Genomic DNA, 26295 nt, shown 5'->3' on the forward strand with positions numbered 1-26295 from the left:
CATGCACAGACCCAGGATACTTAGCATTGACATGGGAGATGTACTGGTCTGCCAGGCACACCATCTGGACGTTCATAGAATGATAACTTTTTCAATTTCGGAATACCAGTTCATTTTGCAGGGGGGGGGACAAATGCAATATGTGTTCCATCAATTGCCCCAACTATGTTGGGGATATGTCCCATTGCATGGAAGTCAGCCTTCACTGTGGCCAAATCATCCACTTGGGGGAAAAACAATGGAGCTGCACATGTGTTTAATCAGGGCAGCCAACACTCTGGTCAGCACTATTGAGAACACTGGGTGTGACATTACGGCCACCAAGCCCACTGTCACTTGGAAAGAACCAGTTGCCAAGAAATGGAGCACTAATAGAACTTGCACAAGAGGGGGAATCCCAGTGGGGTAACGGGTAGCAGATATCAGGTCAGGCTCCAGTTGGGCACACAGATCCGTTATAGTGGCCCTGTCAAGTCTGTAGGTGAGGATAATATGCCTGTCCTCCATTGTTGCCAAGTCCACCAGGGGTCTGTACACGGGCATATGTCTCCATCTCCTATTCATCTGCAGCGGTTGCAGTCTAAGGGACAAAGGAGTGAGGAGCCGGTCACAAACTGAACTTTGGGGGCACAACAGTACAATGCAGGATGTCAATTTTAAATGTATAAGTGGCATTTGTCTTGTATGTCCAATTGTGAACTGTGACACAGTTATAATCCATGGCCTGCCCCCCCCCCTCGAAATGGCCTCCGCCTGCCCTCTGTGGAGGGACAGGTGGAAGTGAGGTAATTCCGCTGATGTTGTGCACCGTTGAGGGAGGCAGTCAGGAACCGCCGTGCAACTCCTCATTGGATAAGATTGGGTCCTATGGGGTACAATGGCCAATGGTGATCTACACCGGGGGTGACAGTATGCACCGCCGTGGACATCACAGCCATTTTCTATCTGTTCTCTGACTTGCTACCTGACCTTCAACAGGAGAGGACCTACACTGCATGTGCTGCTGTGAGCTGTGCCTGGGACCTACCATGGTGCCTGTGACTGCGGAGACAGCCTCTGCCTTCACCTCAGAAGAGTTTGAGAGACTGGTGGATGGGGTCCTACCCCAGTATGGACTGCTGTATGGGCCTCGAGACCAACAGGTGGGTACACTGTGAGTATGATGCATGGGGCATGAATGCACTGGAGTGGTGTGTGTGAAGGGCTCGTGTGGGGGGGTTGGTGGATGTCCCCTTGGTGGCGTACAGCTTGTGGGCTGGGCCCTTTGAGTAATAGCTTTCCCTGTGTGTATTTCTCTGCAGGTCAGCGCCCATCAAAAGAAGGGTGTATGGCATGCCATCACCAAGGACATGCGGACCCTGGGGCACCCACTGTCGGAAACGGTGGGAGGACCTGAGACGCTGGGCATGGAAAACCGTGGAGGCCTCGCTGGGAATGGCCCCCAAACAAGGAAGGGGTGCCCGTCGAACCCTGACCCCCCTGATGGCCCGCATTCTGGCGGAGGCCTATCCTGAGATGGATGGGCGCTTGAGGGCATCACAGCAGCCACAAGGGGGTGAGTGCAGTGCCAGTCATTACAACTTATGCCTGGTAGGGTGGTATCCGGGTGGGGGATGCGTGTCAGTGGGTGTCTCTAGGCCAGGCCTGACATTACAGAGTAGGTCCCATGTTGGGCAGAGTTCTGAAGTGATATTCCTACTACCTAGCTTGTAGGTATCCTGTACCGGGCAGGGCTGCGTGGGTCCCAGGTATGCTGCAATTAGCGGGATGTGTCCCTCCCCATGCCCTGGTGGCTAGCATAGGTACTGTTATTGAATTGCATAGTGCGTAGGCCTGTTCCTTGTGTGTGAGTGTGGTATGTACACCAACGGTGATGCTGGTGCAGCCATTGACCATGTGTATCCTTTGTCTCTTCCCCCCCTTTTTTGTTTTGTCATCATGTCCTTATGTGCGTTAGCATCATCTGGCGGAGGAGCAGAGGCACCGGTGATGGAGGGAGCTGCATCCCATAGGACCCAGGAGGCAGAGTCCACCAACGGTGAGGGCACCAGTAGGACAGAGGGCGAGGGGAGTACCATGGCGGACACAGGAGGGGACAGTTCGGACACAGATACCTCCTCCAATGGAAGCACCCTGGTGTTGGCAGACACTTAGGTAACTACCCCAGCAACAGGTACAGCCGCCACCCCCGTACCAGCACCGCCCTCCCAACAGCCCCTCATCGAGTTGCCCGTGCCCGCTCACCCGGGAGGGTGGGCATCTCCTTCGCCCCAGGCACCTCAGGCCCTGCCCCAGTGAGCCCTGCTACCCTGAGTGAGGAGGCTATTGACTTCCTGCGATCCATCTCTGTAGGGTAGTCAACCATTGTGAATGGCATCCAGTGGCTGGCAGCCCAAATGCAACAAGCAAATGCATTCCTGGAGGGCATTCACACTAGCTTGGCGGTCCAACAGGGATCAATCCAGGCTTTGGCCTCCTCTCTGATGGCAGCCATTGTCCCTGTTCTACCCTCCCCCCTCCAACTTCCTCTTCCCCTCAACCTCAACATATCCCAAGCACACAGGCAGACGAGCATACACACAGGTCAACACACAAGAGTAGACATGGCAAACACAAACACCATGTATCATCCCACAGGCACTCGCACAAACACCATCCAGATGCAGACATACCAACATCTACTGCCTCCACTGTGTCCCCCTCCTCCACCTCCTCCACCTCCATCCCAGTTGCATCTACACTCACACTTGCATGCACTACACCATTATCCACTACCAGCATCACCACCACACCTAGCTGAACACACCTCAAATTGCAGACACCACTAAAACAGCCATGCACATGTCCCCTGTGTCCTCTCCCGCAGTGTCTGTCCCCCCCACTCCCAAGGTACACAAACGCAAGCACTCAGACACCCATCAGCCATCCACCTCACAACAGCATCCAGCCCATGCACCTGCACCTAAACACAGCAGACTGACACCTCCTGCAACCACTCCTTCTTCCTCCACTCCCGAACCTTCTCCCTCTTCCCTCCCTAGTGTCCCTAAGAAGCTTTTCCTCTCCACCATTGACCTCTACCCTACCCCTCCACCCACCTCCATCCTTAACGTCTGGCCCAGGTGGCAAAAACCCAGGCAAGCACCTCAGCCACCCAGTCCACGGGCACAGTAGTGTCCACACCCATTCGTGGTGGTAAAGGATCCAGGACACCGGGTAGCCTCAAGGAAGGGGTGCCATCCCCAAGTGCTGCCCAGCAGGGCAAGGAGCTGGCCCCAAGTGCTGTAAAGAAGGGCAAAGTGCCATCCCCAGCCGCTGACAGGAAGGGCAAGGAGCCTGCCCCAGCTGCTGCCAGGAAGAGCAAGGTGCCATCCCCAGCTGCTGCCAGGAAGGGCAAAGAGCCTGCCCCAAGTGCTGCAAAGAAGAGACTGGACCAAGTGCTGCTGCCAGGAAGGGCAAGGGTCCTGTACCAGCAGGCAGGAAGGACAAGGGGCCTGGTGCTGGGACTCAGTCAGAGCCCCCACCACCAACCATGGTTGTGCAGCCGTCCGAAGCTCCAGGGCATGGGCTGGAGCTCCCCCAACCACCACCACCAGCAGCAGCACCACCACCACCACTAGTGGGCAGCCATCTGAGGCTACAGGGGATGGTCTGGAGCTTCCCCCCACAACCACCACTAGCAGCAGCAGCACCACCACCACCTGTCGGCAGCTCTCCGAGGCTGCAGGGGATGGGCAGGAGCTTCCCCCCGCCAGCAGCTTCAGCAGCACCACTACCACCACTGAGCAGCCGTCACCGCTGGCTGACGGTCTGGTGTCCTGCCTCCATGGGCTGTTGTACGGCCTGCCTCCTGCAATTCCTGTGGGTATGACACGCACCTGAGAGACTGTGACCTTGCACTCCCCAGGATCAGTAGCACAGGGAACGATGCCCCCTCCAGAACCAGTGGGTATGCCACCCACTCACCCCATCCTCCCCAGGATCAGAAGCACAGGGCACGGTGCCCACTCCAGAACCAGTCTGCATGCCACCCATTCACCCTATCTTCCCAGATCAGAAGCACAGGGCACGATGCCCCCTCCAGAACCAGTGGGTATGGCACCCACTCACCCCATCCTCCCTAGGATCAGAAGCACAGGGCACGATGCCCCCTTCAGAGCATGTGGGAAAGACACCCACTTGAGAGACTGTGGCCTTTCACACCCTCAGGACCAAGCACAGAGCATGTTGCCCCCTCCAGAGCCAGTGGGTGACTCACCCACTTGAGAGACTGTGGCTTTGCACTCCCCAGGACCAAACACAGGGCATGTTGCCCCCTCCAGGGCATGTGGGCATGTCACCCACTTGAGAGACTGTGGCCTTGCACTCCCCAGGACCAAGCACAGGGCATGTTGCCCCCTCCAGAACCAATGGATTTGTTCCATCTGCCGGCTGAGGTGCCCCCCCATTCCCCATCCCCCTGAGGTGCCTGTCTATTTTCCAACTGATGCCCCTGCAGTGTTCTCTCCGTGATGGTGGGGGAGACAGTTGGGGCCTTGGACTTTGTCATTTGGCCCTGTGGCCCATGCACATTGAGGACTGGGCAGTGTCCCTTGAACTGTACATATGTATATATTTTTGTATTGAATGTTCGTATTTTTACTGTATTTATAATATTACACTCACTTTCATCTATTCGTGTTGTCCTTGCATTATTCCTGAAGGGTACAGGGTAAATATGTTGTCTTACTGCACCTGATTGCGTGTATGGTGGTGGGGGTGTGTGTTGTGCAAGTGTGTGTCACTCTCTGTTTCCTCCTCCCTCCCCTGTGTGCGAGGTGACTGTACTCACCGTGGTCATCTTCGCCGTTGTTGGTGTTCGTGGTGGAGCAGGACGTAAAATATAACGGAAAATCTTTGCAGCTCAGGCTCCATGGCGTTGTGGTTCGTCCCTGTGTCTCCAAAGGTGAGCCCTTTCCCTTCTGAGCTCTGTTTCTGCCAAGCTTTTGATGTTGTTGGTACTGCCCTGGAAAAGGTGGTGGTTTCAGGGGTCATAATATGGTGGGCAAAACATTGACTTCTGCCTGGCTGTAGGTGGCTACCGTCATGGTGGCTGTTGTTTCCGCCCACGCGGTCAGTGTGGTAAAGTGGCTGTCTATCTGAGTTCTCAACGCCATGGTCATAATTTGGTGGTAGTTACTGCCAGCCTGTTGGCGGTATTATTGCCATTTTATCACCGACCGTCCGCCGATGTCCTGATGGGTAGGTTACCACCAATGTGGCAGTCTTCCCGCCAGGCCCATTACGAGTTTCCCGCTGGCCCAGGGGGAAACGGCCTACAGCATTTTCTCCGGCTAATTATAGAGCAGGCAGCAATGCTGTAGTGTGTAGGGAGTAGCAGCAGCCAGTGAACATTGCTATGGGGCTGGCCAAGGGGGTCCCTGCACTGCCCATGGCGAGTGCATGGGCAGTGCAGGGGCCCCCCTGGGGTACCCTGCACCCCATCTCCAGCAGCTGTTTCATGGCAGTGCTACCCCCATGAAACTGCTGGCAGAGAAGGGAGTCGTAATCCCCAGGGCAGCACTGCCAGACCGACGTTCAGTTGTAATATTGCAGTGCTGGCGGTTTGGTAGTGGTCTAAATTCCGCCATGACCCTGACGGTCGTTGGACTGCTAGGGTCGTAGTGAGGGCCGACATCAAAAATTAACCAAGATCTGAAGGTGCTTCACATCCTAATACCTGCACACTTTATACTGTTGTGAAAATGTACAGATATCTCATCTTCTCAAGCAAAACAAGCATATGTATACTGGTTAGTACCTGGTGCACACAATCTTCTAAGGTATTTAGAACGTGTCATGCCAACACAATTCTGTCAAATAAATCAAGACTGCTTACAAAAGTTGTATCTATTACGTAGAAACTTACTCCTGTTGTAAACTTTTCTGCAGTACCAAAAATCTTGTGTGGCACATATAGAATACAAGTCAGCTGTCACATACCCACAGGCTAAGGACCTGATTACGACCTTAGCATGTGGGTTACTCCTTCACAAACGTGATGGATACCCCGCCTGCCGTTTTACAAGTTCCACAGGATGTAATGGAACTTGTAATATGGCAGGCGGGATTTCTGTCATGTTTGTGACAGAGTATCCTATCCGCCAAGGTTGCAATCAGGGCCTTTTGGCCTGATTTAGAGTTTGCCGGATGGGGTTATTCCATCACAAACAATTCCATAATATCCTATGGACAAAATGGATCCTATGGACATTGTAATATGGAGAACGGGGTATCTGCCATGTTCGTGACAGAGTAACCCATCTGCCAAACTCTATATCAGGACCTAAGTTTTCAGTACAAAGATTTATAACATGTCAATACTTCTACACCCCTATGGTGCATTAGGAGTGGATGCGTTTTGTCAACACTCTATTAGCTGGACACAGGATGTACACAATTAGGTAGACAAGTAATATGTTACTTTCCTGCTACTATCTAAACTATAAAACAAACTAGCACACTCATTTGACAATGTCATCAGTGATGTAATCAGTTATGTCATAAATTATGTCTTTGAACATGTTATGAAAGTTGTCAAATATGAGGTCATAAGCAGTGCATGGCAGGGGTGCAATTTATAGTTAATGCTGCTAAATATAACTGCTGAATTTATTTTTTCTAGTTCAAAGTGGTAACATTGTCTGTGAGAAATTCACCTAACTATAATGTTACTTTAATCAATGTTTTTTTCAGTGAAAATATATGTATTAATGACTGGCAGTCAACGGTAGGTAGTCATAGTTAGGACCATGTTTCTTTTGGAAAACCATTTTTTGACTTTCCAATATCTTTGTTGTGGTTTGACGAATCGTCACAAAAAATTCCCAAAAAAGTGTGCCATTGATTCTTGTTGTGCATGGAAAGTTTTAGGGTGCTTTGTCAAGCGGGTGTGAGAAAAAAGGGGGAGTCAAAAAAAGTGTGTTTCCTATGTTAATTTCCATAGGCGTTTTGAACTCGACTACAGCACAAATCGCTAGACGGAATAACACCAAATTTGGCAGATTATAAGATTTTGCTCTTCAGATTGTGCTTTTTGGTATTTGGTGTAAATCCATTCAGTAACTGTTGAGAAATTAAAGGAAATCCAAATTTGTATATATAGATCTGTGGATCTTTCGCAACGTATTCGAGATTATCACGGTGAATTTGCGAATACAAGCACCAATATGAATGCCACGATTGGCTGACCACAACCTAGGCAGAGAGTTGTGGCTGCCATTTTAGTTGATCAGAACAGTCCCCTGGGCTCAAATGAAATGGCAGAAAGTCGTATAAGAGGTCAGGTTGGCTGTATCCTGACAGAATTTCTGTAATATGGAGGGCTTTGAGGCACCTAAGATGGGAAGAATATATCAAGAAAACGTTTTTTTCCCCAAAGCGTGATATTCACAAAGTCATTGCGACCATCAGCACAATCCCTTGTGTAACATCATGACAAATACGTAAATATCAGCAAAACAAATAAAAAAAAATCACAGACTCAGTGAGACACTAAGGACGTGATTACGAGTGTTGTGTTTCGAGGACCGTTACACTTGTGGTGATGGTCGGACCACAGCACTCCAGGCGGTTCAAATACCACATTACAACCTTAACGGGTGAACTCGCCAGGGGACCTCTGTTCCTTCCAGGAACATGGTTCCTGACAGGCTGACGGCGGTCTGACTTGTACTGAGTCACGGCAGCCTTAGAAAGGCTAGTAGAAAGCAAGTGCTGGGGACATGGGAGGGACCCTGCACTGCCCAGGCCCATGGGCAGGACAAGGGCCCTCCTGCCCAGCACCATTGGAATGCACGCTGTCTACTTTGCAGGCAGTGCACATTCCAATGGTGCTGGTGTGCTACGATATGGGCCTCAGCTCTCTCAAAGGAGAAGAGACCAATATCGTAGCACTGTTTTTGCCAGTAAGCCTGGCAGGAATGTGTTTGTAATACACTACACTTAGGGGGGAACAAATTGTGCTTTTTGTGACTTGGAGTAAATCCTTGCAGTAGTTTTTGAGAAATTAAGGGTGAAAAATAATTCTATATTTCGGCACTTGGGCTCGCAAGACTCTACCGAGCCTCCTGCTAGAGTGTGATTTCAAAAATGGAGCCCTGTGATAGGTCAATATACCCATTTTTCCCATGATCCTTCACGCTCCTGTGGATGCTAGAGGCTACCATGAGTCCTGTGAGAGTGAGCGCTCTGACTGGCTGGCTGTTGAAATGTAAAAAATGCAATGGCCTTCACTATTGGTTACTGTGTAAAAATTGGAGATGTTGTGGAAATGAAGCTAAAAAAGCAATATAAGGGGGCAGGAGAAAGGCATGCTGTTCCCCTACATTTAGATAGGAGGTATCTAAGGGATAACTACTGTGCTAATAATTGTTGTATTTTTTTAAAAAACATTTTTACAATCTTGTGGGACTCAACTTTTGTGAATAGTAAAAATTAGTGGATGAGTTCTCAATACACTTCATTAGCAGGAATGCATATCCTTGTTTTTGAGAGGAGGTGTGTCAAAGATAACTACTGTGATGAGTGGGTGGTTAATTCTTATTTTCAAAAAATGTTATAAAACTTCAGAGACTCACAGGAATGCGAAAATGAGAAAGGAGTAGTTGATCTTTGAATACACTGTAGTATGAACACTTGCTACTTCAGGAAGGAGTTTTTCTTGAGATGGTGTTTATCAGAGTCAACGATTTACACCCATCATCCTGGTAAGAGTTGTGAGTAGAGTAGAGCCACTTCCAATGCCCTACTATGCAGACTCATTATCAGAGAGAGAGGTGTTAGCAGGGAGGACAGTCCTTGGCCAGAGCATGCTATGCATACCTGTCATTTAAGAGAGAGGCCTCAGTGGAGTTGCCAGTCTCTGTCCACACACTCTACTAATGGATGCTGGTGTGTGCCTATGGCAGGCGGAAGGTGGAGGGGAAAATTGAAGTATCCTTAAAAAATGAATGCTCGGGCACACCTATGGCAGGCGGGGGGTGGAGGGGAAAATTTAATAATCCTTAGTAAATTAATGCTGGTGCACGCCTGCGGTGGGGGGTGCGAGGGAAACTGAAATAATCCTTAAAAAAATAATGCTACTGCACACCAATGGCAGGCGGGGAGTGCAGGGGAAAATTGAATAATATTTACAATAGGAAGGCACAAATGACACAATTGAAATCCAAGAGTTATGCTATTGGAGAAAGAAAAGTCATATAAATGCTCTTTTAAAATTGCACTGGCAGTTTTTGTAGTACTTGAGCTCAAGCAGATTTCCTGAAGCACATTTAGGCAAGTAACTACAATAATAATGTAGAATGTTCAGAAATACTCTTCAAGATGAGCACTCTGCCAAAATACGAGGTCTGAAATACACTAGCTGTTCTAGGAAAGCGTGGCGCTGAAAGAACAAACTCCCTGGAGAATACTAGTCACTTAGCTGCAGTCTTTTCTGGAGTGCTGGAGGAATGCCTGGTGTCAGCAGGTACAGGTACAAAGAAAAGAATTGCCGCAAAAGTTCTGAATATGAGGATGACAGCAGGGGCTGGACTGCCAAATCAGATGCTGAGATCAGGAAGCAAAACAAAGCTAAGCAGGGAGGCATGCTTCACCCTGCTATTTATAGCCAATCAGGAAAGCAGTTGAGTTTCCACATGTGGATGAGTCACCACACCCAATTAGAAGCACATGTCTATACCACACCCAATTAGAAGCACATGTCTACCCCTGCTCACATTAGAAAACAAGCATTGGTAAAACAAGCATTGATACACAGCACATTATGTTGACATAGAAACATGAAGGTTTAACCAAGAACAGAGATATGATTTAACCCTAATCCCTGGGGATGCTGACAGATAATGCAAGAGGCAACTTGGGGATTCCTGACAGGTAGGTTTTCACCTCGTTGCCACAAATCTGCCAACTCAGATGAGCAGGTTGGACCACCACAGATGGCTTGACGATAAGGCATATCCAAATCTGCACAGTGGTTAAGGTGGACGGAGTCCCAACGTCATCCACTATTTGCTTCACCACCGTCAACACCGGTGGGAATCCTTGCCAGAGTCGGCAGGACTCAGGCGCTCTGCCGCCTATGGGACTGCCATCAACTGAATCTGGTGGGTGGGCTACCAAGGTGACAGACAGGTTTTCAGTTGAAAATTCAACAGCAGGATAGTTACCGCCAAGATCTAAATCAGGCCCAAAGTCCTTAAAATCCAATAGAACATGCAACATACAAAGAGACTGATTCTTTCACCTTGAAATCCAAATAAAAAGTTACCATGAGATAGACAAAGCACTGGAAAGAGCCTTCTGGACAGAAAGAGGAAGTTGCAGTCTCTGGGGTACTTCCTTCCTGTTAAAAAAGACAAGACATAGAAAAACATTTCGTACCAAAAAACAACTTAAACGGTCCGTTGGAGTAGAATTTTAACTTGAAAAGGTATTTTTAAGTAAAAAACCGACTCAAGGAGCAGAGACGCATCCACTCCTGATTGCCGGCTTCACAAAACAGTAATATATAGAATTTTGGCAGTTACAAAAGTAGGTTAGGTTGTGACCAACTGCTGTTTGTATGGTGCACAGTTACTTGATAAACAGTATGAGCTTTTCTATTGGATAATTTTCAAATTTTGGTATGATCCATTGAAAGCCTCATAAGAGTAACTGACAAGCTTCTGCAGGTGAAGCTTGATGAGGGGGTCCTTGTAGGGTCCCACAAGACTCTTTACAGAGTTGCACTTTACGGAGTGACCCTGCCACAAGGTCTTTCTCTGGAGTTGGATTGTATAGGGAGAGAAAAGAGCAAGTATTACCACAGTACCAGTGCCAGTCTCTTGTCAAAACAACCATAAAGCAATAGAAGTAAAGCACAGGTAGTCAAGATGAATTATAAAGCAAAAATAAAAGGTTACAAAAGCTATTAGGAGCGGTTATGTTACATGTAGTACATGTACTGTGAACCAGATACATTTGTTCTGTGAAGAAAGCAAGAGTGAGGTTATATTAGGGTCAATAGCTAACTTTCCCAGTGCAAACTTTTAGAAAAAGCTTTAATGTGATTGACTGCAAGGCGTGAGGGTTCAGAAACTTGTATCTATTGCATAACCTCGTCCATCTGAGATTGCCCTTTGTGGTTTGGAGGTGAATCAAGTGTAATCTCCTTGATGTGTGCTCTGCAGAGGTCATTTGACTTTTGATTAAAAGTAATTGGTCTATTTGGCTACCTTCAAGATACAGCTTCCTTTTCAGGTAATTAAAAATACAGTGTAGTTTAATTATGAAGTCTCTAACTAAAAAATAAAAGAAAGTAATATATTTAGAATGGACCTTCAATATATTTGTTTATTATGCCAGTATTTAAAATGCTAAATAGAAATTAAAACTGCTTGATTTTTAATGTTAGCTGATTGTATCTTTCAAATATTCTTGAGTTCGTATGTGGTTCTGGAGATAGTTTTGTTTTAAGATGTAGATGTTTCTCAAACATGGTTGATGTACAGTCTAACCTTTCAACTTACTGTGTATATTTTTTGACAGTGGATGTCCCAAATACAGTTAAACATATGCTAGATTGTTTTTGCACTAGAGGGTGTGCACTAAGGGAACTGAATCATAGATGCAGATCACTCGGAGAAAATATGGTGGCATAAGGAATGAATTGCTTATAAAACTGTTTAACACTGAGTGTTTACCCTGTACAGAGGTGTTTTGTAGAACCTGCATGTTGAAAATAAACGGAATCATTCATAGTCTATAAAACTGTACAATGTACACTGAAGGTTTTATCACACACACAAAAAAAACAAGCCCAGAGCTCCAGTTATTAGCAGTCTGCAGGAAAACAAGCGAGAGACACAAATATACACAACTGACAAGCAGGTAAGGAGCAGCATGTGTGCATATGTGTGACTGTAACCGCTCAGTCTATCTGAGCACCCACAGAGTCTGAGCGGAAGAGGAAGTCATGATGCTACAGAGTGAAGTATGTTAGATCCATCTACCACTATATGTGACCTCTGGGCTGGTGGGATAGTTCTGTATGTTCAGCTCCCGCTGCAGTATAGGTCACGTGTCATGGACGTGTGTCCTAAGATCTGGCACAGCCTTTCATGCTTCACGTATCAGTAACATTATTAGTATTCTTGTATTAAACTGCAGTAAAGGAACAAACTCTTGTTTTAATGGTAAGAATAAGATATGCTACAACTGTTCATTTGTTTATATCACTCAGTTAGACCATGGCATGTATTGTAAATCTTGAAATTTTTTGTTTTTGTTTCACGTAATACAAGTTGTGCTAAATCCGTCAGCTGTTTATGCTTATTATGAAGATGGCCAAGGCTTAGTTGAGAAACAGAGTGAAATGTGACTGATAATAAAACTCTCCAAGCTGTTGATACTATCCTATGTAATGAAAGGACAAATGAAACACCATGATCCTATGCTGCAGTGCTCTCTTCCAGCCCTGATAATTAAGCAGAACTCTGACACACAATTATCCTTAGTGGTCACCCTGATGGGATTCTTTCTTTCTTGCATGCTTGCTTGCTCTTTGTTGGGGCTTCATACTACTTAATAGCTTTGGCTTTAATACCCTTTGAGTCGGGGTACATGGAGGTGTGCTGGCGGCAGCTGGGATCCCATTCAGGGTGTGTCATCTCCTCCTCAATTTTGAATTAACTGGTCTGATCATTTTGAGATATGTTTGTGCAAGGAACCATATTATTAATGAGAGTTTGATATTTGTTCTAGTAATATTGCTTCATGGAAACATAACAGTTTTTGTCTTAAGGCCTGTGTATGCTCAAACATTCAATATTCATTATTTGATGTGTATTTTTAGAGTGAATGTACAATATTATAAATGCACTCGCTATTAGTGCTCACAGCACCATCTAATATTGAATCTATGTTCTTTGCCAGAGTCATTTAAAGTATGAACACATAAACGCTGCAGCTTATGTATTGCATGGAAGCTAAAGGGCAAAATAACTGCTGACATTCGCCATTTTTAAGGGGGGGGGGGGAAACAACAGTCTTGCAAAGTTTTTATGTAACTCCATGGAATTATGCAGAGTAAAACTCTGCAAGTTCCTCCCACCCCACCTATAACCTCTACAGTCCTATTAGTAGAGAGGGGTTCTTATAGAAGTGGGCCAATCGCACTCTATATAACTCTATTACAAATGTTAAAACACACTTAACTATCCCTCTCCTCTGTTAAAATGTAGTATCACAGAGGCTAGTGTTTGTCTGAGGACTTTTACACACACCATTTAGTCTGTGCACAGATGTCAATATACATTATAAAGCTCTGTAACACAGGAGGTACTAGGTTTCAAAGGTCTTCTATACAAAACACTAGCTCTCTGCTGAGGTGTCACTTAGAGAGACTGCTGTATAGGGTAGTATGAGATAGGATCACTGCCTGATGAAACTATGAGGTAGAATGTCTAAAATGCTGAAATATAGTGCACAGGGACTATTCTCTAAATGCTTCTACAGCGACTGCCTATTTTGCTCAGAGGAATAATCAGAGAGGGTGCTGTTATTGCGCTGAGTTAAAAAGACAATTTACTCAGACAAAACATCTTTAGAGAGGGATGAAATTCTCAGTAAAGATTTTCACACCCAGCGATCACCGTGAATAGATGTTTCAACAGAGAGGCAATGCTAATCATAAAAAAGAAGCAATTAGCCTGTATACACTTATAAGATAAGGAGCCCCTCTCTCCTGAAACTGAACCCTACACAATCTGTGAATTGTTAAAGTGTGATAATAGAAGGCCTAGTGTTTGAAAAGATCCTTCTACATGCACTGCTTATCCTCTTGAGAAGTGTCAGTACAGAGAGAGCTTTTTCTGATCTCAACCAAACACCCTGTTCATTCTGAGAAATCCTCTGTTGAGACATATGTGTTTAATACTAAATTCCTTCACACCCATTGTCTAACCCGTGCAGGCTGTCAGGAGAGAAGGTTCTCCGTTATAATTGTGAACCACTCACTCTGTATGGGCTTGTATACAAAGGACTTACTCTTTTATGAAGCAGTACCACAACCAAATTGTGGCCTTTTTAAATTTGGCATGAGAGGGCCTAGTGCTTGAATAAAACGTTATAAAATAACCCTCTACTGTCTTCAGTGGTATCAGTAGAGACCTTGGTATCTGTAAAACCATCCATACACAATATTCTCCAAGGGAGAAACCTTTATGCAGGGGTGACTTAATCAGTTACAACCAACCTATAACCTCTACAGACCTATTACTAAAGAGAGAATGTCCTAGTACAAGCGACCTAATCATTCTGAATAGCATTATATTACAAACCTCTGGTTTAACATCAAACTTTACTATCCCTCATCTCCCATCCGGTAAAATGTAGTAGTACAGAGCCTGATGTTTGTCTAATAACTTTTAAACACACCATTTACTCTGTGCAAAGATATAAGAAGACACATTGCTGTTTATAAAACAATGTATCACAGGAGACAGTAGCTCTCAAAAGCCTTCTACACAAAGAAATTGGTCTGTGTTGGGGTTTCACTTAGAGATACTACTGTTACATTGTAGTATAAGATAGGATCACTGTTTGATGAATGTCTACCATGCAGGATGTGTAGCATGCTGAGAGGTAATAGCACATGGCCTTCATCTTCTGTCAACGGTTCTACGATGACTGGTATTCTGCTCAGAGGAATTGTTAGGGAAGGTGTTCTTACTGTACTGGACTGACCACTCTATTCACTCAGACAAACATCTTGACAGAGGGGTGACTTTGTTAGTAAAGCCTTTCACAGCTAACCCTCACTATGAAGAACTGTCTCAACAGAGAGGCTATATTCTCATAAAAAAGAGACATTTAACCTGTAAACACTTAAAAGAAAAGATGCAACTCTTGCCAGAAAATGAGCCATAGACAATATATGGATTGTTCAAGTGTGCTAATCAAAGGTATAATTGTGCATGGATTCTTCTGCATACATCCTGTATCCACTTCAGAAATGTCAGTACAAAGATAGGTATTTCTGTTCAGAACCAAACACTTTGATAAAACATGGGTTGAGAGATATGAGTCTATTATTACAACCCTTGAGATCCACTGTCTACCCTGTACATGGCTCCCAGAAGAGATGGTGTGCTGTTATCAATGAAAACCATTTACTCTTTATGGGCATGTATAAGAAGGAGTTATGATTTGATGAAACAGTACCACAAATAAAGTATGGCCTGTCTATATCTGGCACGAGAAGGGTTATTGCTTGTCTAAAACCTTCTACACTAACCATGTACTCTCTTTAGAGTTATCGTTATGGTCTTTGCTGTCTCTAAACCTATTCATACACCAAAGTCTGTCAGAGGAGAAGCCTTTGTGTAGGTATGGATTACTGACTAAACCCTTTAACACCCATCCTATAACTCTACAGATCTTTTAGTAGAGAGGGAATGTCCTTAAAGAAATATGCTAATCACTCTCTATATTTATTATATTACAAACCTCTGGTTTTATATCACACTTTATTATCCCTCATCTTTCTGGTGGTAAAATGTAGTAGCACATGGGCTAGTGTTTGTCAGAGACCTTTTGCACACACCCTTCACCCTGTTCAAAGACATTAGTAGACACCTTGCTGTTTATACATGCTATGGAGCACAGGAGGTACTAACTCTCAAAGCCGTCTACACTAAGAAGTGTACTTAGTGCACTTAGTACACTGAGGCCCTCATTCTGACCCTGGCGGTCAAAGACCGCCAGGGCGGAGGACCGCGGGAGCACCGCCGACAGGCCGGCGGTGCTCCAATGGGGATTCCGACCGCGGCGGTAAAGCCGCGGTCGGACCGGCACCACTGGCGGGCTCCCGCCAGTGTACCGCCGCCCCATTGAATCCTCCACGGCGGCGCAGCTTGCTGCACCGCCGCGGGGATTCCGACCCCCCCTACCGCCATCCAGATCCCGGCGGTCCGACCGCCGGGATCCGGATGGCGGTAGGGGGGGGTCGCGGGGTCCCCTGGGGGCCCCTGCAGTGCCCATGCCACTGGCATGGGCATTGCAGGGGCCCCCGTAAGAGGGCCCCTACATGTATTTCACTGTCTGCTGCGCAGACAGTGAAATACGCGACGGGTGCAACTGCACCCGTCGCACAGCTTCCACTCCGCCGGCTCGATTCCGAGCCGGCTTCATCGTGGAAGCCTCTTTCCCGCTGGGCTGGCGGGCGGTCTGAAGGCGACCGCCCGCCAGCCCAGCGGGAAAGTCAGAATTACCGCCGCGGTCTTTCGACCGCGGAACGGTAACCTGACGGCGGGACTTTGGCGGGCGGCCTCCGCCGCCCGCCAAGGTCAGAATGAGGGCCTGAGTGTGTTACTCAGCACGCACGCTCTTTCATCCACTGATTGCATACTCCTTAGGGACTTAAACTTCTACCTCAAGAACACCAATGACAACAACACCGCCACCCTAGTAGACAACCTGTACAACCTCAGCCTCAAACAACTCGTTATGACACCGACCTACTCCGCAGAACACACTCGACCCTATTTTCTCCAACAGCAATCACGTCTCCTTCAGCCACACCACCGAACTCCACTGGACAGATCACCGCTGCATCCACTTTTCCTTCAAAAAACCCACAACACACCCCCAGCCACAACTGATTCCCCACCACAGTTGGAACAAGGTCACCGAAGACCAACTTATCACGACCCTCTCCCGGAACCCGCCCATCGACACCACCAACACTGACACAGCTGCCCGCAACTTCAGGCAATGGATCGACACCTGTGCCAACACTCTCGCCAAGATCAAAAATCCCTCCAACAGACGCACCAACAGAAAGGCCTTCCAGTTTGCCGCCGACCTCCACGAATCTATGCAAACCTGCTGAATACTCGAAAAGAAGTGGCGCCAAGATCAGACACTGGACAACCACACAGCCATCAAAAATGCCATCCGCAGACACCACCAACTCATTTGAACCACCAAGAGAACCACCTTCAAAGACTGAATCAACAACATCGCAAACAGCCACAAGGATCTCTCCACCCCAAGCTCCAACGCCAAAGACATCCCACCATCTCAAGACCTCTGTGACTCCCTAGCCTCCTACTTCCACCACAAAAATGCAGACATGGATCTTTCCCAATCTGGATTCCGCATCAACCACAGTACTAAAACTGTCCTCATCCCCGCCACCGACGACATCAGAACCATACCGGACAACAGAGAAACCGTGGCCCGCATCCTCCTGGGCCTCTCGGCAGCAGTCAACACCATCTGCCACCACACCCTACGCACACGCCTCAGCAATGCAGGAATCCCCAAAAGAGCCCTGGCCCGGGTCACCTCCTTTCTCAATGGCAGAACCCAGAGAGTCTGCCTCCTCCCATTCCGCTCCGAAGCCACCAAAATCATCTGCGGCGTACCCCAGGGTTCATCCCTCAACCCGACCCTCTTCAACATCTACATGGCTCGCTAACATCGCCTGATCACACAACCTCAACATCATCTCATATGCCGACGACACCCAGCTGATCCTCTCCCTCACCAAGAACTCTGCCAAGACCAACCTCCACGAAGGAATGAAGGCCATTGCAGAATGGATGAAGAACAGCTGCCTCAAACTCAATTCCAACAAGATGGAAGTCCTTATCTTCAGCTCCACCCCCTCCGCATGGGATGGCTCCTGGTAGGCTGCCACACTAGGAGCCTCTCCGACTCCCACCGACCACGCACGCAACCTAGGATTCATCTTGGACTCCTCATTATCCATGACCCACCAAGTCAACGCCATCTCCTCCTCCTGCTTCAACACCCTCTGCATGCTCCGGAAGATCTACAAATGGATCCCCACCGAAACCAGAAGAACAGACACCCAAGCCCTCGTAAGCAGCAAACTGGACTACGGCAATGCCCTTATCGCAGAAACCACAGCCAAACTCCAGAAGAGGCTGCAATGCATCCAGAACGCCTCTGCACGCCTCATCCTGGACATCCCCCACCACGGCGAGGCCATCTGAGAGACCTGCACTGGCTTCCCATCAACAAGAGAATCACCTTCAAACTCCCCACGCATGCTCACAAAGCACTGCACAACACCAGACTAGAATACCTCAACAGACGGCTCTCCCTCTACACCCCGGCCCAGCAACTCCGCTCCGCCGACCTCGCAACCGTCCCAAGCATCCGCAGAACTACAACCAGTGGCAGATCATTCTTGCACCTCTCCGCCAGTGGAACACTCTTCCCACCCACCTGCGTCAGACCAAAGACCTCCTTACCTTCAGGAGACGTTTCAAAACCCTGCTGTTCAAGCAGTAGCAGCACCTCCTCCCTACACCTCAGCGTCTTGAAACTCTCATGGGTGAGTAGTGTGCTTTACAAATTCCTTGCCTGATTGATTAAGCAGTTAGTCTCTGTTGAGCAATCACATATAGTAACTGCTGTTGCACGGTAGCATGAGATAGGATCACTGCTTGATGAAACTGTATGATGCAGGATGAGTAGCTTGCTCAAATGTGGTAACAATTGGCCCTGAAGTCTAAGTTTATAACTAAAATTTAATTTTAGACCTGAAGTCTAAGTTCAGGTCTAAATTTAAGGACCGATTCACAAAGGTAAACTTAGACCAAAATCTAAGTCTAAACCCGAAGTCTAAGTTTAGATCTACAGTTTAACTTTACTAGTAGTAAAGTTAGACGTTTGGTCTAAGTTAGACTTTTGGTCTAAACTAGACTAAAAGTCTAACTTCACTACTAGTAAAGTTAGACTTTAGGTCTAAACTTAGACTTCAAGTCTAAACTTGTACGTTTTTTCTACGTTTAGCTCTGTAACTTGGGCCCTGTGTTTAGACCTGAAGTTTAAGTTTTGACCTGAAGCCTAAGTTAAGACTTCAGGTCTAAATTTAGGCTTTAGGTCTACAGTTAGGCATGGTCTCTAAACTTAGAATACAGGTCTATTTTTACCTATGTGAATTTGGCCCACAATGCATATCCTTTATTTATTCTTAAGTACTTTTTAAGAAGCAGAAATAAATATTATGTGTTGTAAATTTTTATGTTGGGTTTCAAGTCAGTTTAAGAAGCCAGCAAAGCAATAGAAGACAAAGTAGAAAAAAATAACAGTAATACAAAGACGTCTCCAAACATGAAACAGACACAGAGGAAGAAAATGATGGTAAAAGAGAATTCAAATCTAGTAAGGATACCAACTGCTTCTTAAAAAACTTAAAAACAGAACGTAAACTTTCTTCTACAGGTGAGAGTAGAATGCAAAATGTCTCAATGTCCAACAAAAAATCATATAATTCTTCAAAAAAAGATAATTCCACAAAAAAGAGCCCAACCAGACAGATTTAAAAAAAATAAACATAAAGAACATAATCAGAAGTTCTTTCATAGAAGTCTAGCATGTAACATTATGAGATGCATGAAAACAGTAAAAAGCAAAAGAGCTTTGAACAGCCAGAAAAATGTTGTTGGGTGTCTTGTTGACAAGAATTTTGTATTAACAAGAAAGCTATGTATTCTCATTTTGAAGAGAAGGAGATGTTTAGAAAACTGGTTTGTTCAATGAACAAAAAATGTTGCCATAAGATTTAAGTGAGTAAAGCAAACTTTCACAGTATTTTTGAGGGAGAGTGGAAACACACTTCCAGTCCTGAGGTATTTTCTAATGAGGAGAGTTATTTACAAGGAAATTAGTCAGTGTTTGCAATTGACATGCATGGTCATGGATATGAAATCAATGAAGGTACACTGATTAAAAAAGAAGCATTTGTGCTCAGGAATGTATACAAATAAAAGAAGTAACTAATGATTTATTAGGCAACATACTCAAAATGCAGTTTTTGAGTGGAAATGTAGAAATGTATGCAACATAAAATAACAGTCTATTGACAAACCTAGACTCTTGATAAACAAATAAAGCAAATGAACTGTATGATATGCTATTAAGAGGTACTCATTCTAAAGTTGGTTCTGTAATAGATGACAATCCTTTGGGCCTGAAATGCCAAGTGAAGAGACTGAGGTGACTGAGGAGAACAACACTGAAAATTCTAATACTAGCACAGTGTAGTATAATTTTAAAAAGCAAAGTGATTCACTTGCAAGAACAACTGCTCAAATTCCAGACAAGGTGTGTGTTTGTTGCAGGTAAACTAACTGCAAATCACAAGTAAAAAAAATTGATATGAAAATATAAAGTACAAAGTATATAGTACAGTGGTTTAAACTTTATTTTATTTGTTCGCTGAAGATAGGTTTGACTTGTGCGTAAGTCAGATTGTCTGAAAATGCTTTATTAACAAGCTGGATGATAAACAAGTGCTGCTTGAAGAATTAATAACAAATTGGAAGTTTGTCCAATTCCTCCTCAGCTTCAAAACTATATGTGTATGAGACTGTTCTAATAGAAACAGTTCACCCCTTCCAAGCCATTGTTAAAATGGAGACTAAAAATAAGACATAGCCTCCTTCTGAATTAGTAAAAGCTTTGAAAGGGAAAGATATGCACTTGTCTTTTAATATGAAGGAGGATATTGAAACTATTGGGTCAGATAGAGAAGAAGAAGAACTACTAGTGGTTCTAGTAAATGGAGGACCTACCAAACAGGAAAAAGATTTGGCAGGAACTTGTCAGCATTGATAGAGATAAGAGAACTTTACATTTCCTTATAATAGAAAATTTAGTTTACAAAGATATTGATGTAGAGGAACATGGGCCAGATGTAGGAACTGTTTTGCACAGCGCAAACTGCGAAATTCGCAGTTTGCGCCATGTAAAACGGGCATCGCGATGCACATTCCCATTTTGCGAGTCGGTACCGACTCGCAAAATGGGAATGCGACTCGCAAATAGGAAGGGGTGTTCCCTTCCTATTTGCAATTCGCATCGCGATGCAGAATTGCTTTGTGACCTCGAACGCATCGCAAAGCAATTTTGCAGTTAGCACCCATGTGAAGTGGGTGCTAACTCATTTGCAAAAGGGAAGGGGTCCCGTGGGGACCCCTTCCCCTTTGTGAATGTCGCCAAAAATATTTTTTCAGAGCAGGCAGTGGTCCAATGGACCACTGCCTACTCTGAAAAAATGAAACCAAATGGTTTCATTTTTTCGTTTGTATTTCAACTCATTTTCCTTTAAGGAAAACGGGCTGCAATACAAAAAAAAACAGCTTTATTAAAAAAGCAGTCGCAGACATAGTGGTCTGCTGTCTCCAGCAGGCCACCATCCCTGTGAGTGCAGGGAATCGCAAGGGGGTCGCAAATTGCGATCCACCTCATTAATATTAATGAGGTTGGTCTTTGCGACCCACTTGAGATTCTGCATATGGTTTTGAGACTCGCAAAATCATATCTACCTACATCTGGTCCCTAGTTACCTGTCTTACAACAGGAAGTTCCACAGCAGTTCATTCTGCTCAGTTTAAAAAAGTTGATTTCGATAAAGCAGAAAAAATATATAAATATTACACCACTCACCCTCTACATCCCAGAGATGTGAAGGGTGATTCTTTAAACTTATAGTAAATGAAGCAAGCCAAAAAAAGAGACAGTAAGGGTGTAGGAAAAGAGCCTAGAAGTGCAATGATTTCTGATGTTCTTTCCTACAGGAGAGGATGATTGTTATGATGAAAGCCCACAATAGATTCCTGCAGCAGATTATAGATGCAGTAAATTGTATTCTGAAGATACCCATTTTAGCCAAAACATGCCATACGTTATCCACCATTTGTTTGAGAGTGATCTGTTAGTGTTAACTTATGCTGTGATGTTATGAGAACAGGCACACAGTTTAATGACATCACTGCAAGACATTTTGTGGAAAAGTACATGGTAAAGGTGAGGTACTAGAAAGTAATTTGATGAATGTTATGGCTTGCCAACGTGGTACCAATGATTGTTGGTTCCATCGTTATGGTGAGCTGAAGTGTATATGATGCAATCTATGTGCACCCACTTGGTTTTCTTGATACACAAGATAATAGGGTTTCCTTGTTTAGGATGGATACATTTTCATACACAAACGAATATGCTTGCCACTGTTAGATTCCCCCATTGTGAACTCTCTGTTTACCACAGTACGAAGGTATTCAGTCAGACAGGTCCTGAAGATTAATGACTGACAGGTTACAGGTGGGATAATATTTAGCCGACAGCCAAACATGCACACATGACAACTTCAATATTAAGATCCCACAGATAGGCAGCTACACTACAATAGTCCCAAGAGATTGGCCCCAAAAAAGCACACGTGCCCAGAGAGACATGGGCATTCCAAAACACCATAAAGTTAGATGCCACATGTAGTTAGGTACACCGATCTAATAAAGATGCAACACATACAGCACATAAGATGACCATGCACCCCTCAGGCTGGACACCTGGATAAGAACTCACTGTCCCACATTTGTGTCCCTGCCAGGTCAAGGACCTGCATGTTCTCTCTGGAATTTATGTTCATGACTCCATGACAGCTGTTCCCATTTTATAGTTTTATGGTCCCTAAGAATGGTATAAAATGTGTTCCAAGCTGATGTACTTCAAGAGACAGTCCTCAGACCTGATTCTGTAACTGTTCTCCGGCTGCATTGTTTGATTAAACAAAGTGTTTCCTGCTCTGACAGGCATTTTTTGTCTTTTGTTTTTTAAGATACAATCTAATTTCAAGCAACAGTTTGCTACTATGAGCTGTTTTCAGTATGGATTGGTCTCCATGACTTTCTCAGGCAATCTAATGCAAACATTCCAGGGACTGATTTCAGGTCTACAGGTGAATTGTGTTGCATTGATCATGCAAATGTTTGTAGATACTTCATGCACAGATTTAAGGTAATTCTTCATAAACAAATACCAAGCTAGGGGAGCACTATTTTATGTGTATATATATATATATATATATATATATATATATATATATATGTATATTGACAAAAAACAAAGGAAACAGGGACATTATAGTGTTATAATTATGTTCTAAATTTCAGAATTTACTTGTATTTATTTGAATTCATTCGGTCTAGAAATCTAGACCATTTAGAGTAACAAAGATAACAATCATACATGATAAATAATATTTGTTAAAAAACGAAATAGCAATATAAAAAACAATAATAATCAGGACAGTATAACAATAAAATCAACAGGACTAAGGGGGTCATTCTAACTCTGGCGGGCGGCAGAGGCCGCCCGCCAGAGTTCCCCCCTCCAGAATACCGCACCGCGGTCAGAAGACCGCTGCGGTTATTCTGTGTTTCCCGCTGGGCTGGCGGGCGACCGCCAGAAGGCCGCCCGCCAGCCCAGCGGGAAACCCCCTTCCCACGAGGAAGCCGGCTCCGAATGGAGCCGGCGGAGTGGGAAGGTGCGACGGGTGCAGTTGCACCCGTCGCGAATTTCAGTGTCTGCTGAGCAGACACTGAAATTCTTTGTGGGGCCCTCTTACGGGGGCCCCTGCAGTGCCCATGCCATTGGCATGGGCACTGCAGGGGCCCCCAGGGGCCCCACAACACCCCATACCGCCATCCTGTTCCTGGCGGGCGAACCGCCAGGAACAGGATGGCGGTATGGGGTGTCTGAATCCCCATGGCGGCGCAGCAAGCTGCGCCGCCATAGAGGATTCAGCAGGGCAGCGGAAAACCGGCGGGAGACCGCCGGTTTTCCTGTTCTGGCCGCGGCCAAACCGCCGCGGTCTAAGTTTTTGATAATAGATAAAAGTACAAGAAATAGGACATGGCTAAAAAAGGTAAGAGAAAAAAGATAAAAACTAGGATATAATATTTTGTCTAACATACCAATGTGTGCAGCTATTTTCCCGTAAGACCTGGCCCTCGTCAATCCAAAAAAACAAATAGAGTTCCCATTTAGATATAGGATACTTTATCAAGAAGCCTATCAGATTTCAGCTATAAAAATGGCTCTATAAGCTTATACAATCTCTATTGTTCATATAGAGGGAAACAAGTTCCTGCTAAAAATTCCTACTGATACTACTAGAAAATAACAGTTGAGACTCCTTCTCTGGACTAATGTCAGGATGGCTCACATGCCCTTTGATACAATAAACCTACGACGGATGTACCAGGCCTCCGATAGATATTTGGTAACTGTAATAGCTACCACGGAGGATGAGTCATATGTACAGATTCTGGTGGCGTTTTCTCTATCCTGTAATGACATGTTTTTGCAGAGGGGAATGATCCACCTCCCTCTGGGACTCTTATACAAAGGGCAGAAAAATAGTATATGCTCTATTGTTTCTTTGCAGTTTTGGCAAGAGATACATCTATCATTTGAAACGATGTTAGATGACCAGTGAGCCGTAAAACCACTAATAGGCAGTGTACCATATCTTAGCTGGAGATATAGAGCACGGGCGTACGGAGGCATGGGAAGGTTCTGTAGTGTGGTCAGTTTTACGTATATTTTGCGCATTAGCTTCAGGCCTTAGGCCTCTGTGCACTTTGCCCTAAATATATTTTATTCATTTGCTAACAGCTTAGAGCCTCTGTGCACTTTGCTCTAAATGCTTTCTATTAGGCTTCGTACTGTTATTTTACAGAATAGCCAGTTCTACGGTGTTGTTTTTTATTCATATCACACTGTTTTGCCTACTTCAGCACTGGAGTTCTTCATAACATATTCACTCTGTGCTTTAGTCAAGGATACAGTCTGGTACATTGCCGATAGACGTGGTAGGAGTCTAGACTTGCCATTCCTGCGTAGGAAAATTTTGTGATCACGATGACATGTTAGTTATAAAATCACTTCCTTGTCCCAATACATGGAAGAGGGAGATTCCGACCAGGGAACCACAACTAGACGCTGACTGCCTTGTTGCAGATGCTGAACCAGATCACAGGCCTTTGCTCAGGTATGAGTGTGTCCGTCTCCCTAGTGATACAGAAAGGCAAGCTGAAAGCTTAACATGCTGTGCTCTAAATAGAACAAGCAGAGGGAGAGTAGAAACGGTTAGGAATTATGATAGCTTTATTTCTATGTTTTACTCTCCTGGTTACTATATCAATCCTACTATGTTGTATTGTTCTGGTTATTGCGGCTCACGCCTTAATATCTAAAATACAGTCGTTTTATTAAAACATTATATAAAACTTATACTGTCTTTGTCATTTGTATATGAGACCATATTGTGAATGAGAGAGTTGGTTTGGATCTGAGTGACCACGACTTCCCTGAGAAGTTCCAAAGATGTCATGCGCTCGGCTGCCCAATCATTTCTTCCCCGTGGGAGAAATGAGGCACTGCTAGTTAGCCGGAGCAACAACCGGATTTAGGGTGACAGAGTTCCTTACACGTGGGTCAGACTCAGTCCCCCACACGGTTATCGATCCTGCTGCCTAGAAATCCAGTAGTCTCATTTAGGATAATGAGAACCCACGCGACAGTTCAAGAAGTTCTCAGCCCAGGGCTCGTGCTTGAGTTGGAGAAATTCCATTGTTAGCCTGCCCGCCCCCTTTTGGTGCAAGGAGTCTTCATTAACTTTCTCCCAATATCTTTTTGTAACAAGTTTCCTTGCATTATCGGGGATTTGATCCGGATATTTCCAGTAGTAAGGAAAACCTATTTTGTCCCAGGCAGATTTCATCTCCTTCAGCCATGGAATTTTATCCAGTGCCTGGGGGGTGGCTATGAGCTCTCTTATAGCCAGCCTATATGGTTCGAGTTCAACAGATTTCCATAAACGAATCCAATAGGAGAATTTGTACAAAATCAGAGAGATTCACCTGTTATAGTTAGAGTTATCTTAAGTAACTATAACTCGTGCCCGAAGGTAACTATAACTTGTACCCCCACGTGCACAGGTATCTGATGAAGAATTTTACTGCAGATGTTACAGTGACATTATCAATTATGTTATCAAAGATGTCATGGGTGCTGCAATTTGTGGTATCATTAGCAGGGCATGGCGAGGGTGTACATTTCAGTGGTTTTGTACGAGTAAATTCAGTGCCTAACTATAACATCCTTGTAACCATTGTTTTTTCAGTGAATTTCTAAGGATTTTTATCCTATTTCCTTACTATAACGTCCCTGTAACCTTTGGCTTCTTTAGTGAATTTCTACTTTTTTTTATCATAAAGTAATTTTCATTACTATACATTAATCCAACCACCACCGTGCACAGCCGCCAGCCGTGAGCAGCGGATGTTGCCTGCTGGGCCTGGCCTGTGGCCAACTTCTGTGGCCAACCTCTATAACAACTCAACCCTGCTCTGTGCAAGGCCTTTGGGTGTTGCACAGGCGGGTTGCTGC

Source organism: Pleurodeles waltl, chromosome 8 (assembly GCF_031143425.1).
Source record: "Pleurodeles waltl isolate 20211129_DDA chromosome 8, aPleWal1.hap1.20221129, whole genome shotgun sequence".
Taxonomy (NCBI): Eukaryota; Metazoa; Chordata; class Amphibia; order Caudata; family Salamandridae; genus Pleurodeles; species Pleurodeles waltl.